This window comes from Lissotriton vulgaris, chromosome 10 (assembly GCF_964263255.1).
Source record: "Lissotriton vulgaris chromosome 10, aLisVul1.2, whole genome shotgun sequence".
Classification (NCBI taxonomy): domain Eukaryota; kingdom Metazoa; phylum Chordata; class Amphibia; order Caudata; family Salamandridae; genus Lissotriton; species Lissotriton vulgaris.
The window spans coordinates 123,109,081-123,127,449 of record NC_141698.1 but is presented as its reverse complement, the minus strand read 5'-3'; the positions used below and the strand labels follow the sequence as shown (position 1 = coordinate 123,127,449).

General features: G+C 41.8%; 1 protein-coding gene across 1 annotated transcript in view; it reads right to left on the bottom strand.

The window, feature by feature from the left end:
- Positions 1 to 18,369, bottom strand: part of RADIL (Rap associating with DIL domain) — a 346,241-nt gene that overhangs the window by 85,364 nt on the left and 242,508 nt on the right. The window lies entirely within an intron of this gene.

The following is an 18,369-nucleotide window of genomic DNA, read 5'->3' as shown; positions in this document are numbered from 1 at the left end:
ACACTCACAACCCCACACCCTCACAACCCCACACCCTCACCCTCACACCCCCAACCCTCACACACCCACACCCTCACCCCCTCACCCTCACACACACCCTCACACACACCCTCACCCACACCCTCACTCCCCTTCACCCTCACTCCCCCTCACCCTCACACCCCCTCACCCAAACTCCCCCTCACACACCCTCACACTCCCTCACCCTCACACCCTCACAACCCCACACCCTCGCCCTCAAGCTTAGCATAGTATAGCATAACAAAACATAGCATAACAAAGCATAGCATAACAAAACATAGCATAGCAAAACAAAGCATAGCATATTAAAACACAACAAAACATAGCATGACATAACAAAGCATAGCATAGCATAACAAAGCATAGCATAGCATAACAAAACATAGCATAGCATAACAAAGTATAGCATAGCAAAACACAACAAAACATAGCATAGCATAACAAAACACAACAAAACATAGCATAACAAAACACAACAAATCATAGCATAGCATAACAAAACAAAGCATAGGATAACAAAACAAAACATAGCATAACATGACAAAACATAGCATAACAACACAACAACACATAGCATAACAAAACATAGCAAAACACAAAACATAGCATAGCTTAACAAAACACAACAAAACATATAATAGCATAGCAAAATATAGCATAGCATAGTAAACACAACAAAACATAGCATAACAAAACATAGCATAGCAAATCAAAGCATAGCATAATAAAACACAACAAAACATAGCATAGCATAACAAAACATAGCATAGCATAACAAAACATAGCATAACATAGCAAAAAATAGAATAGCATAACAAAACATAGCATAGCATAACAAAACACAGCATAGAATAGCATACCAAATCAAAGCCTAGGATAGCAAAACATGGCATAGCAAAACAAAACATAGGATAGCAAAACAAAACCTAGAATAGCATACAGCATCACTCAGCACCACCACAACATCACTCAGAGGCACCACAACATCACTATTGCTACCTCAGCATCACTGAACGCCACAGCATCACTCGTTCGCCACCACAACATCACACAGCGCCACCACTGCATAAATCTGTGCAACCATTCAACAACAACTGGTTCTAATATGCTCGTTCAATTTTTCAATCTTTATTACAAATATATCAAAAAGATGTTAATATTTCACTTCTGTTCTTGGATTTTCGTCACAATAAAATACACTGAACATAATCTTCACAAAAGTTATTTACAAAAGTTTAAGCTATTGCCATTATAAATTACAATAACTTTTATTTAAGTATTCATTATTAAAAAAAATTAAAAGCCATTGTTATTTGTAATATCAATACATGTAAGTTACGTAAATACAACACATATTGAATTACGAATGCTATAGGTGTCACATTTGCGAAAGTTATACTATTGGCATTGTAAATGACAAAGCTATTAATTTTGCCATTTTCAAAAACAAAACATAAATAAAATATTTGTCATTTACAATACCAATAGCTCAAACTTTCCTAATGCGAGACCTATTGCATTGCAAATGCTTGTTTTTAATGTGACCGATTTGGCCAGTCTAGTGGTAAACATGGGGGCTGTGTAAAGAATGCCAGGTGTAACCTATCATATCAGTGGTTCGTAACCTGTGTTCTGGGAACCGCTTGGGGTCCGTGAAACCTATTCAAAGGGTCCGCAACTGCTTAGAAAATTAAATAATATTAACATATTACTAAAGTGTGTATAAATAAAGAAAAAATTGTAAAACTGAAAATTTCACAAAGTTCTGTAAATGTGAAGGAATTTGAAGTCTAAAATATAAGTCAGTATCCTCAGATTGATTCGTTGGAGCAGTGCAAGCGCATGAAAGAGAATATATAGGATGAGTGGCCTCAATCAAATTTAGAAAAACTTCAACCTCCCCATTAAAATTTAAATATGTAATAATTTGTGTATTTGTCTGATGAATGCTTGTTCCTGTACTTTTTGCGAATTAGCTTGAGGCCCAAACCATCAAACCTGCTCAAGGTGGTGTCCCTTATTTCCAAAAATGACTCCGTTTGGGACCCTGGATTCCAATAATGATTCAGTATGGGCCCCCAGGTTCCAGTTATGATTAAGTGAGGGTCCACTGAGTCAGAACGTTAAGAACCACTGCATTAAATCTTAACATATGTCCAAAATGATGGCGTAACTCTAGACCTGTCCAACAAATAGAACACATATCTGAAAAATAAACTGTTCCAAGAGAGGCATAGCTCAGTATTTATCCTTGGGAGAATTAATTCATTTACAGGCATCCTTAATGCCAAATCTTTTGGAGATACAAGAAGAGACACAGGTGTGATGAGTGAGATTGTCAGCAGTAGTGTTCTGATTGAGAGAGGTACGCAAGCAGTATGCTTCAGAAAAGAAAATTAGTTATTGCAGGATAATAATATGACACCTCATGTTTTCGTTAGAAGTTAAAAAAGAAGCTCTGTCTTTATAGAAAATGTTTTGAAACCAACCCTTTGGTGTAGTCCGTGTCTATGCAAATCACCGAATAACTGGACAGTAGCTAGTCATTTAGTTCAAAGTGGCTTATCAGCTTCCATTTATCTCGTGTTAAATTACAGAGATCTATTCAACATGACTTCTTGGAAAATATAACATGAGCTGTTGAAAAGTTTCAATAGGCAAAGCCAAAAAAACAAAACCATTGCTGAAGCATTATATACTTTGTTGAAAAATGCCAAAACACATACATTTCTGTGAAAACTGTGAACCAAAAATAAGCAAAACTGTCAACATCATAAACACCAAATAAATGTTGTGTATAAAATCAAACCTAGTTTACAGAATGTTTGTGAGCTTCAATCTAAACATTGTTCCCAGATTGCTCTAAGCATGCAGGGCATTATGGGGCATATTACCAACAACTAGTGAGAATTATCGCTAAATAGGCTTAGCGACAATTTTTCTATCGCCAAGCATCGCCGGATTTTATCGCTGAGATAACGTGCTATTAGCAACGTTTATGTTAAAAGTGATAAAATACCTGGCGATAGCGGCGAAATGCGTGAATATCGCTGAGAATACAGCGATATTCATGCATTCGCGACAAAATGTTCTTAGCCATGTTATCCACCTCCCATTGGATAACATGGCTAAGAACTAGTCTGGGCAGGTGTTAGTATTTGGAGATATTCGCGTTTAACGCAAATATTTGCATCGCTACGCCTGCCTTGCTAATAGGCGATAGCGATGTTAGCGACTGCTTTCAGTAGCTAACAGGTTGGGTACGGCCACTTTGCATGTCATTAGCAATAAATATCGCTGACATGCAAAGCGGGCCCCAAACCGCTCGCTATCGCCTACAAGCTGTCGCTAACTGCTGTTAGCAACAGCTTGCTATTAGGGCGATAAAATGTTTTCCGAAAACGGCCGCTAAAGGGGAAACACCCGTTACAACGCAACTTTTACAACGCACTACCATTACATCGCAACTTTTACAACGCAGGATCCATTACAATGCATGCCTTTACAACGCATGTCATTACATAGCAGATGCTATTACAACGCATGCCAATACAACGTAAGTATAGGTAAGTATATAATTTTATTTTATATTTTATTTTACATTATTTAATTAATTTAATTAATATTAAAAATAAATAAATATATTAATTTATGTATTTTTATAAAATAAATTAAATATATTAATTTAAGTAATTTAAAAAAATGAGTATATGAGTATATGTTTTGGGGTATATGTTTTGGGGTGTTTGGGTATTTTTAGGGTTTTAGGGCTGGGTTTGGGTTATGGGGTACAGGGGTATTTTTAGGTTTTAGGGCTGGGTTTAGTATTTGGGGTACAGGGGTATTTTTAGGTTTTAGGGCTGGGTTTGGTTTTTGGGTCACAGGGGTATTTTTAGGTTTTAGGGCTGGGTTTGGGTTATGGGGTACAGGGGTATTTTTAAGTTTTAGGACTGGGTTTGGTTTTTGGGGTACAGGGGTATTTTTAGGTTTTAGGGCTGGGTTTGGTTTTTTGGGTACAGGGGTATTTTTAGGTTTTAGGGCTGGGTTTGGTTTTTGGGGTACAGGGGTATTTTTAGGGTTCACTTTTTTTAAAAACAGGACTTTAAATAAATTAAATTAATTAAATTAAAATTTATTATATTATTTACAATTAATAAATTAATTAAAATACATTACTTAAATTAAATTAAATTAATTACATTTTAAAAATTAATTAAATTAATAAAATTAAATTATATTATTTACAATTTATAAATTAATTAAATTACATTTATTAAATTAAATTAAATTATATTAATTATTATTTTAATATTATTTAAATTAAATTTATTATAATAAATTAAATTATATTATTTACAATTGATAAATTAATTAAATTACATTAGTTAAATAAAATTAATTAAATTAATTACAATTTTAATATTAATTAATTTTCATTAGTTAAATTAAATTAAATTAATTACTTTTTTTAAATTAATAAAATTAAATTAATAAAATTAAATTAATTAAATTAACTTAATTACATTTTTTCTAAAAATATATACTTACCTATACTTACGTTGTAATGGCATGCGTTGTAATAGTATCTGCATTGTAATGACATGCGTTGTAAAGGCATGCATTGTAATGGATCCTGCGTTGTAAAAATTGCGATGTAACGGTCTGCGTTGTAAAATAACGCGTTGTAACGTCATATTTCCCCGCTAAAGCGGTGTAAATTGCCTATCGCCTCCCTTGATAATATGCACCTATGTTTTTGGCTCTGACAAAAACATGGCGATCAGATCTGCGGAGTGCAGATCGTAGGGACATTGCACTTACAAACAATGTGAAGGCAGACACACTGGTAGCTTCTAAGTCACACATTGCATAGAGGTTCAGTCTGTACCTTAGCAGCCCCAGCGAGATGCCAGATACTGATAGCACCTTTTACAATTAATGACCGCAAAACACTCCACGTGGCTCTTTTAGAAAGAATTAAGTTCGAGTGCAACAACCCATTCAGTTAGTTTACACTGAGAACTAATTGCCCTCATTTAAAACTTCATTTTTGGATGAACTGGATTGGGAACTCAAAAGCCTTACCTCATAGCTTGCGCGTGAACTTTGCGGGAGGCCCGCGGTCCCTGCAAGGGACCCCCATGGGAGGGCAAACCCCGTAGTAGGGCGAAGGGAACCGTAGGCCAGCCCGGGGGAGGGAGGGGGGCGGGGTCGGACAAGGGTAGGCCAACCCCCCTTTTTCTGGTACTGATATGGGGAGCCCCACGCCCAGGGCTGTGAAGGTACAAGGCGACCCCCATGCAGGACAGGCACAGGAACAGGACCTGAAGCCCCAGTGCGAGATGCACAGTACTGAGTCATACATAAGCCGAGGGGCCCTTCTTGGGGACTTGGTTCAACGGCACCCCGTTAGTCCTTAGGGCGGTTGTAAGCCTGAGCAACCGGGGGTTTGCTAATAACGCCCCGCCTGGCTGGGCAAGGTGTGAGTTGACTCTCCCTTGTCCGGAGGGTGGGGCAGGTGGACGATAGGTCCACCGGTGGGAGGTTTTTTCCTCCCAGGTTCGACACCTGGCTAGGGCCACTGGTGTCCGCTTCCTTGGCTCAACTTCAGGCGCCCTGCAACAAGGGGTTGCGGGCAGTGCTTAATTTGTAAAATATGAAGTGCAGGTGCTCAAATCTTTGTCAGACGCCACACCTACTTTTCGATGGCTCCACCCACTTCATCAACTGGCTCCACCCACTTCCTCTATTAGCTCCACCCACATCCTCAACTGTTACTGCAAAAAGTCAGATGAATTTCAGCAAGGGACCTCTACTTCCTGGGATTGTCTTTTGATAAAACAGCTGAGTGTGTGTGACAATGCACCTGCCCCAACTCCAAGTCATCATTTGACAAGTTCAAATCCAAGAAAGGGTGACTCAGACTTGCATACTTATAAAATCAATAAAAACACACCGTTGGGTTATGCAATACATACAGCATGTCATCCTGGGGCCTGTTTTCATAAATGTCATCTGTACTGAGAGATGTGGAGCACAATGTGTTTGTGAATACGTTGTTTAAAGTGAAAGCGGTCACATTGTGCCAGTGGCAGCCTATCTCCACATGGAATGGAGGTGACACACAGCTTCTCCCTGGACACAGTGCCATATTTCTGACAGCCTCCACTGTCACAGCTGCAACAGATGTCACAGGTACAGACGCATCTGTACTCTTCAGTACCTTTCATTGTCCCGACGTGCACTGGCCTTTACAAATTTGAAATGCATATTTATCCGAACGCTTTACCCTCACACTGAGAGAGGGAAGTGTTGATTATTATGCACAACTGCACCAATAACGTGTCCCCTCGAGAACCATTTACCATAAGAGCCACCAAAACAAGTGTGCTGTGCATGAAAACCACACATGTGCAGTAAGACACCAACTCTGCCTTCGTCTTATTAGTCAAGGAGCACATGTGATAGAAACACATTTGAAAAGGAGCAGGGGAAAAACATCAATCAAAGTGAGTGTGGACATTACATGCTTCCGGGACGTAGCTATCATAAGCACTGCAGGCAAAGTCACAATGGGGCCCAGGGAGTTGACGAACCACTGAACTTCAGTTATGCCAATCCGTTACTAAAACTGGGGGTAGGGGAGGATCATTTTTCTTCTTGTGTTAGGGCCCATTGCCCCCTTATCCACTCCACTGTAACTAAGCATCTTCAACTTGCACCAAAGCATACGTTATGTGTTGCTAACGTGAATTATTCTGCACTGCTGTTTCTATCCTTGGGTGCACGAACATGGCAATGCTGGTTTATACAATGCCTGTGAAGTCCTCCAGGTATTTATGCAAGCTAGTACTACTGATGATCATACAAGGCAGTGCTGGCGAGGTAAACCCGTGGCACCCTACAGAGCATGCTGAGGATGCACACACGGAACCCCACAGGAGTGGCGAAGAGATGCACAATTTATGGGTAGGCGTTTCTAATTTACATGGAATGACAGCCAAAAGCAGCCATAAAGACTCGACCCTTGACAACTCGCCCAATGCAGAATGTTTCCCAAATGAGAAAGGCCTCCACTTCTTGAAATTCAACATTCATGTGAAAACGTTGTTAATTGGAAAGGCAGCGCACAACATCGAACAGAAATAGAGAAGCCTTGCCAATACACTTCTGATAATTATACTTATTGCCAAGTAAAAAAAAGAAACAATGCGTTTGCCAGATTTGAAATTTGTAGCCTGCAGATCATGGTCTTTTACAATGAGTGCTGCTATTAATCTCAGATGGCGCGCGGACAAGTTATTCATTAGCCCCCAGCATACCCCCACCCCACCCCCACAGCCCTTCCTGCCACCAGGACTAGGGCTGGAAGCCACTGCTCGTCGCGCAATATAACTAGCTTCAGATTAAATTAATGGAAGACATTTCAGGTGGTTGACGAACCTACTTCGGTTAGTTGTTTTTCATTTGCACATTGTCTTCTTAATCTGCATATATGGCACGATTACCACTTACTTTACATTAAAAGAACGAAAACCATGGCACGCTTGAAGAGCTCCTTTACCAGCGCATATGCCCATATGTCAAAAAACGTGCCTAAAATACTAGAGTGGGTGGTATGATGAAGGGCGCACACAGGTCATTTAAATGATATATATGTTCTGAAAACAAATATTGAAAATATCGGTTGCAATAGTCTTATCTGCTTGGCTCTCTGTAGCTGCACTACTGTATTTTATGTATACACTGCGCAACAGGAAGTAACATCCCTTACCATTAATATTTTGACGGAGATATTTTGTGAAACATATATATTAAGTGTGTAGAATTAGGAATTTAAAATAGCTGAATAAACCAATGTTAACGATGTTGTACAATAGAAATGCTTTGTGGGAAAGTTGCGTAGGTTGTATGTAAGTCAAATTTTTACAGAGAACTTGAGATAAAGTGAGTTTTTTGCGCTTTCACCTGTACAATTGTTGTTTAGGAAGTATTCATTTGTGGTGATTAGGGCCAACTATCTCTCTCATGTTGACACGTGTGGCTCCTGTGGGATGGGCTCATTTATTAGGTGTGATCTGGTCTCGGCTGTTTTTTAAAGGAAATGGAGGATTCTTCAAGGGCAGGGGCAGGCCTTTAACTTCTCAACCCCGGCCGGTCCGGTCTATTGTGATGTATAATAATAAATGTGTAAGTGGCCCGGCGCCGGCAGACGCTACTAGGCCAGGGCAGGCACAGTGCGTCATTGAGTCTTGTGAAGCTGCCGCCGGAGCTACAGAGGATATATTACTACTAAATTCAAAGGCAGGGGCCGAGCAGGGCTTTTAACATTAACACCGGCCGGCCGGCCCGGCCCGGCCCTATTGTGATAATAATGTGTGTAAAGCATCAACAACCGCTACTAGGCCAAACAGCAGACCAGGAACAGAACAGTGCATCATCGAATGGAGTCGGAGCTACCCCAGTGCACGCCGCCACGCCACCACTGACTGGGCATGTCACATGTGGCATGATGTCTGACTGACTGCTACAGTACTTACTGTTACACTCGCCATGGTCGGACGGTCAGTGGGGCACTTCGTTAACTGATAGGCGGCCTGGTGGTGGTGGTGCTGCCTTCCCTCAACGTGGTTGGAGTGGCTGTAACTCGTGGGGTGCGGGGATGCCGGAGCGTGGCAAGCGGAAAAAAACAGCGTGCAGCGCGCACATCCAAAACTGAGTCTGACCCAATCAATGCCTGACTCCCGCCCAGTACTGCTCCAGAGTCCCTCCCACCACCGGAAACAGTTGTGAACTAAGGCTCCGTGCCTGCATGTGCGACGCCGTGGCCGTCATGATAACTTTATGACTATCATAATCATTATTATGATTAATGAATGCAGCCAGCAATTGCTTTTCTCCGGATCTCCGGCTTACATTCACACTGACTCACTGACTGAACCGAAGCACACTAGGATTCTCAGGAGACCCAGAACAACACTCCGAGTAACTGAGTCATCATACGTGACGACGTGCAGATGCGTGTAGACCCGGCCCCGAAAAGAAAGTGCCGGTGCTAAGCACCGGAAAGCACCGGCACAAATTAAGCACTGGTTGCGGGGTATAGGGGTCGCCTGTCAGTTAACCAGCTCTGTTATTTGTATCACAAATAAACCTGCAACTTCTTATTCCCAACATGCTTGTCTGTGTATCATTTGGGTGGTGAGGGTTGTGGGACAAGGTGTACCGATGCAACTACTATGCATTCCCTGTAGCCTCGAAGCCAAGTGTAAGCATTTTTCGAGCACTGAAACGGACATTTTCCACCCTCTCCCTAGGAGGGGATCACAGTTTAATGTGTGTAGAGGCAATGTCACCATGATGAAGGTGCTCTAGCTGGTCTCGGCTTGCCTTGTCCTAGAACAACTTACTCACATCTGAAGAAGCTCATGATAACCTCCCACATCGCTCTCATTAGAGTTCATCTCTGCTATCCTGCGTCTGCACGGTTCCCTCATGCACATAAAATGGCGCCTCTTTCATACACATGGACTCCTCCAAGTTTCCATCTGCCTCTTCCAATTGTTGCCTTGGTGCAGTGTCTTGTAACCAGAAGTCCTCTCGACCACAGTACACAAGGTTCCATCAAACAGCACTACAGGCCTTTAATCCTGCACTTTCTGTGTTGTACAGCACCATAAATTGCAACTCTTCATTCGTAACCATCTCCTTCTGCTCCCCAGGACTTAGGTCAACCACATCAATGGTGTATTTGCGTTCCGGCTGCTGGAGCATCTGCTGCTGCTTAGGATTTCCCATTTAAAATAAGGCCATGTGGTCACAGAGTGTTCATAACCACAGCACAGTTGGTGAACATATTGCATTACATTATGCTTTTTACTGCCTACTTATGATGTCCAACCTAAAGTTCTCTTTTTTCAGCTAAGCCCACCACAACCCACAAACGCAAATATAGCAGACCAGAGCGATGTTCTCCAAATGCATGACAGTAGTCCAGAAATAGAGTCCAGAAATAAACTGACCTGGCCTGAAAGACAGAGGAGGCCACTGCCTCCGAAAAGAAGCGGCCAGAGAAAAGCAGAGTAAGGTTCATCGCCCCTTGTTCGGAGCCACTGGCCTGATGCTGAAAATCCTGTTTCCTATCAGCCAGGTTACAATGTGCCATTCAGTTCAGCCATTTTAGTAACGATGGTGTGGGAGTTTTCATTTTGATTTCCCTACTACAAATATGAGCCTACAAGCCCCAGGGGTGTTACTGAGTATAAAAGTAAGGACTGGCCGAAGGTTTAATTTGTGTGACAATTTCCCAGAATCCAGCAGTATATGCAAAAAGGGTCATTTTGGAGATGAAGCTGTTTTCACTGCTGGGCTTTCACATAACCTCATGCGTTCTATTATCTGCAGTTTTCCTTTGCTTCTACTTATGCAAATAAACTGAGGTACCTGGAAAAACTGGCACATTGGGGGAGAGGATGTGATCCGTCGGCTAGATTGCCGACTTTGGTGCTGGAAACCAAGATTTGACCCTCGGGGTCGCGTCCACATCCTGTGATTCTGGGCAAATCACAAACAGCTAGATTCATCAAAGTCCCGTTTTGCGAGTCAGTAATAGCGATTATTAAGTAATCGCTATTACAGACTCGCAAAACGGGATTCATGTAGGAATCGCAATATTTATTGCGATTCCTACAGCTTCCTTATTTGCGATTAGCTAATTGCTAACCGCAAATAAGGAATTGCTCCCCATTCATTCCTATGGGCCTAAAGGCCCATAGGAATGAATGGGAAGACATATCAATGTGCGAATCGCTATTAGCGATTCGCATTTTGAAATTGCGATTTCAAGGGTGCAGGGGTGTCCAAAGGACACCCTGTTGCACCCCTGAAATGACTTTGGACGCTGGTGTTACGCACACACATGTCCCAAGGACATGTGTGTGTGTAACATACAACTTAAAAAAATGCACTTAAGTGCCTTTTTCTAAGTTTCCGCTATTTACCACGAGGCTTGACTTCACGGTAAATAGCGGCTCAAAATTGCGAATTCGCATTTTTTAAATGTATCATGAATTGCATTTAAGGAATCTCAAATAGAGAATCCTTAAATTCAATTGCTCGCAAATTTGTGACTTCTATAATAGCGATTTTTGCATTTGGGATGATGAATGCCAAATGCAAAAATTGAGCTTGCAAAGGACCAGATTCTCAGAATCTGGCCCTTTGCGAGCCGATTTCTGTTTCATGAATCTGGCCGTGAATCTCCCTGTGCCTGAATGTGTCCATGTGTGACTGTACCGGTGCTCATGTAAAGCGCTCCAATACCTTCGGTTCGAGTTTGCGCTATATAAAATCTGCATTAAAAACATTTTTAAAAACATAAAAGGAAAGCCCAGGGATGGAAACATGGGGCCCAATTCCCAAAGGTTATGCACACCAAGGGGCATATTTACTAAACGTTCATGCAACGCAGGCCAGAAAGCAACAAGAGAAATGATGCTTTTCATGTGTGGGCGTGTGCGCACTTGAGGCTGCTTAGCACTAACGCAGGTACTGTTGCACCGTGGTACAAGGATGCCTGCATCACAGGCAGGACTGTTTTTGTGCAGGAAGGCATACTTTAATGCACAACAACAATTCTAAGGGGCAATTTCCTCTTTCTATGAGTATTGCAGGATGACAATTAGAAAGAGAAGGTAGTGAAGGGAAATAAACATATTTCTCCTCGTTACGGCATGGTCAGGTGGCGTTTCATTTGGGCGTAATACGAGGTTATGCTCTGTATTGCCTTGCATCGCTTTACATGACGCAAGGAGAATGCAAAGGCTTAGTAAATCTCGACCCTAAGTTTACAATAGGTGCATTACTCAAGCAGTTTGCATGTTGAAATTCCCATCTTGCTTCACAGAAGCAGAATTAATTTTGAAGAGCAAAGTATACATATGATAGAGGGAATCCAGAGAATTTAAAGAATTATAAATATGAAGGAATAGGCAAGAGGGTGCTACATTGGAAGGGGTGATGCTGCAAAATGCAGTGAACACATTCAAACTCTAAAGTTTGAGGTTATTCACAAAGTGTACTTCTAATTGTCTACCCCGGAAAGGCATACAAAAAAACAAAAGCAGGAATACGCAAGTGCACTTCCTGGTAAGGAAACAGCCTTGGATTCCATGGGGCTGTAGCAGAATGGACTACAGGAAAGTTATTGATGCGGCGGAGAAAAATATATAAAATTGACTAATGTAGATTTTCCACATAGCAACAGCTAAAGGTGCCGGGGACGCAAACAATGATGAATGTTCTTTTGGCAATTTGCCACATTATTTTGCCACTGCGTTCGATATCTGGCACATCATGATGCATCTCACAAATGCCGCCTTCCATCTAGCTATCTTGAGGATGAGAATAAACTGTGCCTCATGAATATTGATTAGGCAGGATTTGTGCAAATCCTTGCAAATGGCTTCTTTGCACTGATGGATTTGTGCACTGCAAAAAACTGCCCGCGTCTCATCGCAGTGGGGAGATGTAGCCTAATGGCCAGAGTGGCTGTCTTTCGAACTAGGGAACCAGGGGGAATATTTACTAAACTTTCAGGCAATGAAAGGCCACAAGCAACGCAGATGTGCTGCGCTGTATGAAAGTGAGAGAGCTGAAGAGAAGATATCATACTAATATATGATGCTCTTCTGTTCGCGTCCCTGCGCTGGTGCCCTTGAGGCTGTCTAGCGCTAGCGCAAGGACCCTTGCACCTGTGTGCAAGTATGCCTGTGTTACACGCAGGATTGTTTTTGAGCAAGAAAGAATACCTTCCCGCACAAATACAGTCCTAAAAGGCAATTTACTCTTTATCTGGGTGATGCCGAATGCATCATGCATAGAAAGAGAAAGTAATGTTGAAATAAACACCATGGTGGGATTGTAATGTAATGTAATGTATTGCGACTTATATAGCGCACGTATCACCCGAAGGCATCAAGGCGCTTGCCTTGGGAACCCGTCCTGGCTTTTTCCCTGTGAGATAACCCCTACTGGGCATCCCCAAGGTGAAAGCCAGGCATCCCGCAGCGGGTGGGCCGCCGTAGTGGAGATTAAGCAAGCTATTGCCCAGAGTTGCAGCGTGGGACCCCATGATTAGAGTAGGCACCGAGGCGAGAATTATCGAGTCCGTGGACATTATTGGGCTCAGGACCCTGCCGTGTCGGGAATTGAACCCTGGTCCCGGGCCAGACCTCTGCATCAGGGTCTGCCGCTCTAATCAGTGAGTCATACTCCTCCTCCTCAGTTCCATTTTGGCGCAATCCCAGAATTATTGATTTTACTAAATCTGGGATTACGTCAAATTCCGTGGGTGGGTGGAGGCCCGGCCATGCTCCACCCATGGTCCACCTACCACTACAAAATGTAATGCAATGCAGCGTAAGGTGCTGCTTGCGTTATATATTTTTTTTTACAAGGTAGCGCAAGGCATGCAAATCGCCCCTTGCGTGGTTTTATAAAGCTTACTTACACCTTTGTGGTGTCTTGTGTCACCTTGCGTGATGCAAGGACAACGCAAAGGCGTAGAAAATCTGGGCCCAGGTTCGAGTCTGGCGTCGGCTCAACACCCTGTGATCACTGTCAAATCATTAAGGGCCAGATGTAGGTAAATTCAATTTAGCGAGTCCTTAATAGCGATTTTTACCGAATCACTATTAAGGACTCGCTAAATTGAATATAGGTAGGAATCGCTAAAATATTAGTGATTCCTTAATATTCCTTAATAACGGATCGCTAATTCGGATTCGTTAATAAGGAATACCTAGCCATTCATTCCTATGGGCTAGGAGGCCCATAGGAATGAATGGGAAGATATTCACTATTTGCGATTCGGTATTAAAGAATCGTAAGTAGCGGGAGATATTTCAAGGGTGCCAGGGTGTCAAAAGGACACCCTGTTGCACCCCTGAAATGTGCATGTGTATATATAACGAGCCGAAGTCACCTCTGATCTATGTTTAAGGGACAAACACTGTTTGATTGTTTTTCCTTCTATCTTCAGGGTGTTTTTAACTTCTCGACACTGAATAGTATTCTGACTATTTACCATCGTTAATCGCTAGACACAAAGAGCGGCTAGAACTGAAAAACGTACTTGAAAAACCACAGCTCTACATCACACACCTTTTGGTTTGGAACAACTGCGTTCATTAGATGAGGTAATTTACGAAATAACTAACAAACTCTGGATACTGCCTGAAGATGCCTAGATAATATCAACCTTAAGACAAGTAGATTGAATCCTTTTTTCCATCTGTATAGGAACATACCCCTTGTAAACAATTAAGTGGACCGTTCTGTTGCTGACGGCTAAAGAAATCGACCCTGAGACATAGAAGTAAGAAGTACGCAGCGATTATTGCTTTCTCAGGTAAACCTCCCATGAATACATGATAGAGGTCAGAGTTGGCAAACCGTTCTGCATTTAATACCAAATGTGGAACAAAATACTGAAATACCAATATGTTTTGATTCTTTTATTAAACAGACAGCGTTTACCGTCCACGTCAAAGTATAGAGAAAGCACTGCATTCCTGTTCAGTCTCCCAAAAAAAAAAAAAATACTACAGTGGAAGGTCACTACAAAATTCTCTCTTTTTATAGGTAAGAGATTATTCAAGAATTTTGAGGAACTAATGGATAACATAGATATAATATATAGCTAGCAGTCATCAAAATAGTTCTTTAAACACTGACTGTTAGAATCAGCAACTATCTTCTACCGTGAAAGATTAGATATAAAAATTTAGTATGATAAAGTTCTGGATGACGTTGTTTAATAAGGATTAATTTTTTTAAAAAATGTTACGCAACCTACACAAATGGGAATATACCTTTCTCCTTTCCAGTCTCTAATAAAAATCCTACCTACCTGGCCTGCCACACTATAGGTTCCCAATACGAATGCACTTTAGGATCTCTACGACTCTGTACGATCATTCAAATGTAATACACAAGCCTGGCTATGAAAATGAATTTTTATCTAACGTTGCTTTTTGATCTAAACGCATAACATGTTTTTATCAAGTATGGAAATTATCAACAGATTGTTATAAATCGCTGTTAACTGTTGGTCACCTTCGGTTAGTTGTAACAAGAACCGCTAAATGTAAGCTAAAAAGTGTTGACCATACATTTATCTAAAACCTGTTTTATTCTATTTAGAAAAAAGTGGCTGCATATTCTAAAGTCCTGATGAAGACAAAAGATTTGTCGAAACGCGTTGACATAGCCCAAGTCTAACAAAAAAAATTTGGAGAAACAATTTTAAAACTAATTTTTTATTTGTTTTCTTTTGTATTTTAACAATGTATTAGAAATGTCATTACTAATCAATGTATCATTTGTTTGACTATACACATTATGTACACACAGTGATATTTACTAAACCTCTTATTAGATTAATTTTAAAAAAAAAAATCGAAATTAAAATGTATTTTTGATATCATAACAGTCTGTTGATTTTTATGGTTTTCATCATTTCTTGTGTTTATTATATGTTGTTATTAAGGTGTGTTGCGATTTAGCCAGTTCCTTGTAGCTAAAGTCTGCCTGGGTATATACCTTTTCAAAAAAAAAAAACACATGTGGCGCACATACATGCCCTAAGGGCATGGATGTGTGCCACATGGCACTTTAAAAAAAAGCAAAAAAGTGCTTTTTTAAAGGAAATCGCTAATTACCCCCAACTTGAAGTTGGTGGTAATTAGCGATTCCTTAAGGCTGAAGTGTTCTTTTTTTGTGCTACTTACATTGCATTTAAGGAATCGCAATTTCCGATTCCTTAAATGCAATCGCAAAATAAGGAATCGCAATTTTGCGAATCCTTATTTTGCAAGTAGTTTTAAACTCACCTACATTGCTCTCAGCCAAATACCGGTCGGTAACGCAGAAATTCTGTAAATTTCTGCGTTACCGCTCGGTATTTCGCCACCTACATCTGGCCCTTAATCTCCCGTACCTATACAAAAAAAAGAGGCGCAAAAAGAGAGTGCAGCGATGCAATTGTGCCAATTAGAAATCTCGCGATATCAAGATTCTGAGACGCGAGGAAGCGCACACAACGAGAAATGGAAGGAAATCTATGGGGCCGAGGGGGTCTGAGGTGAAAACTGAAAGGTTCTTTCCAGCGAAAAAAGCTCACACTGGATGCTTGTGACTTGAAGAGAAGTATGTGGAAAAAAAGTGCGACCGTTAAAAGCCCAAAGACGTCCACGCCCTGCAGCAGACACAGGCCCGCTCTCCTGCAAGCACACTGCCAGCACTGTTGAAACGCACACGATGCGGCCCATTTAAAGAGGGAAACGTTTAACCTGCGCCAGCGCGGCCGGGACGCCCCTCACGCGGAAGTGCGCTGCCATCTGCCATGAATACTTTCATTATTTGTGAGGACAGCCGTTTACTGTGCAGTAAATTCCTGACAATTCCCCAAACCACCGCAAAACTTCCAGCCGCCCCATCCCGGTCCCCTCAGTGAAACCCTCGGCACCGCATGGAATGAACTCGTCTCGGGGCCTGGGTGGGTCTGCCGTGAATTTTTCCACAGACTTCGCTGCCGTCAGCATAACTGGGCGGTGGTTACACGCTCTTTCTAGATTGTAGCATTACACCGGTAATGAAAGGGCCAATTACTGACTTTTGGTACAACGCAGCGCTGACAGTGCTTAACTTAAAAAAAAAAAAAAAAAATACAAAATACGAGCCTGGATCCAAAGTGTGTCTCGGAAGCCTGCGGCCAGCCCTATCTAAGGAGGCGTGCCGAGTACCAAGGTTGTGTGTGCAGCCTGGAGTCCACCTCATGCCCCCACCCACCAGACGCACCCTCTCGCTCTTTCAGGCTCTTTTTCAACTCTGCTTCCCTTTGTCAGTGGTTTTCAGTCTTTCCCTTCCTCCTACCTTTCCCCTCCTTTGTTTTTCTGTCTCTTTGCTCTGGATCAGAGGGGCATATTAGCAAGAACCTCGTTAAAATTGTCGCCGTTTTAGCGGTAGGAAACTACTGCTAAAACGGCGATAATGGGCTTGCTAATATGCGTTATAGAATTCCAATAGAAGCCCAGGTTAGATGTCCTGCACATCTTACCTGGGCTTCTATTGGAATTCTATAATGCATATTAGCAAGCCCATTATCGCCGTTTTAGCGGCAGTTTCCTGCCGCTAAAACGGCGATAATTGTAACAAGGTTCTTGCTAATATGCCCCATAGTTACTTAGTTGGCGATAAATACGAGCTGGTTCCAAGAGGTGGTTGAGTCACTAGAAGCCTGAAGCTTGGCTCTGGCCCAGCTCGAGGTCCTGTTGGAAACTCGAGCCCATACGAGCTGAACTTTCGAGTGGCTTCTGCCTCCCTCCCTTTACTTTGGATGTGGTGTTACGGCCACAGGTGCTGACTGTGGAACTCGGGAACAACCAGGTTTGTGTCTCAGCGTCGGCTCAACATCCTGTAATTCTGGTTAAATCACTTACGGCCAGATTCATGAAGCTGAATTGCGCTCGCTAAGGGCCAGATTCTCAGAATCTGGCCCTTTGCGAGCGCAATTATTGCATTTGGGATTCACCATCCCAAATGCAAAAATCGGTAATAGCAAATTCGCTAATTAGAGAGGAATTACATTTAACCCTTTCGATGCTCATGACGAGCTGAGCTCGTCATGAAACAACCAGAATAATCAAAAGTCAGCACAGGAGGGGAAAACGCCTAGCAGCCAAGGTGTTAAGGAATCTCTATTTGAGATTCCTTAAATGCAATTCATCATCCATTTTTAAATTGCGAAATCGCAATTTCGGGCCGCTATTTACCGCGAGGTCAAACCTCGTGGTAAATAGCGAAAACTTAGAAAAATGCTTTTAAAAGCATTTTTCTAAGTTGCATGTTGCACACACATGTCCTTTGGACATGTGTGTGCGCAGCACCAATGTAGATTACATTTCAGGGGTGCTACAGGACACCCCCTAGCACCCTTGAAATTGCATCCTTATTTGCGATAAGCAAATTGCTAATCGCAAATAAGGAATAACTCCCCATTCATTCTTATGGGCCTTTAGGCCCATAGGAATGAATGGGGAGTTATTCCTTATTTGCGATTAGCAATTTGCTAATCGCAAATAAGGACTGTGTAGGAATCGCAATTTTTTTTGCGATTCCTAAATGAATCCCGTTTTGCGAGTCTGTAATAGCGATTCCTTATGAATCGCTATTACAGACTCGCAAAACGGGTCTTTGATGAATCTGGCAGTTAATCTCCTCCATGCCTATAAACAATGCACATGAGTGACCCTGTATAATGTAACTGGTGCTCATGTAAAGCGCTCC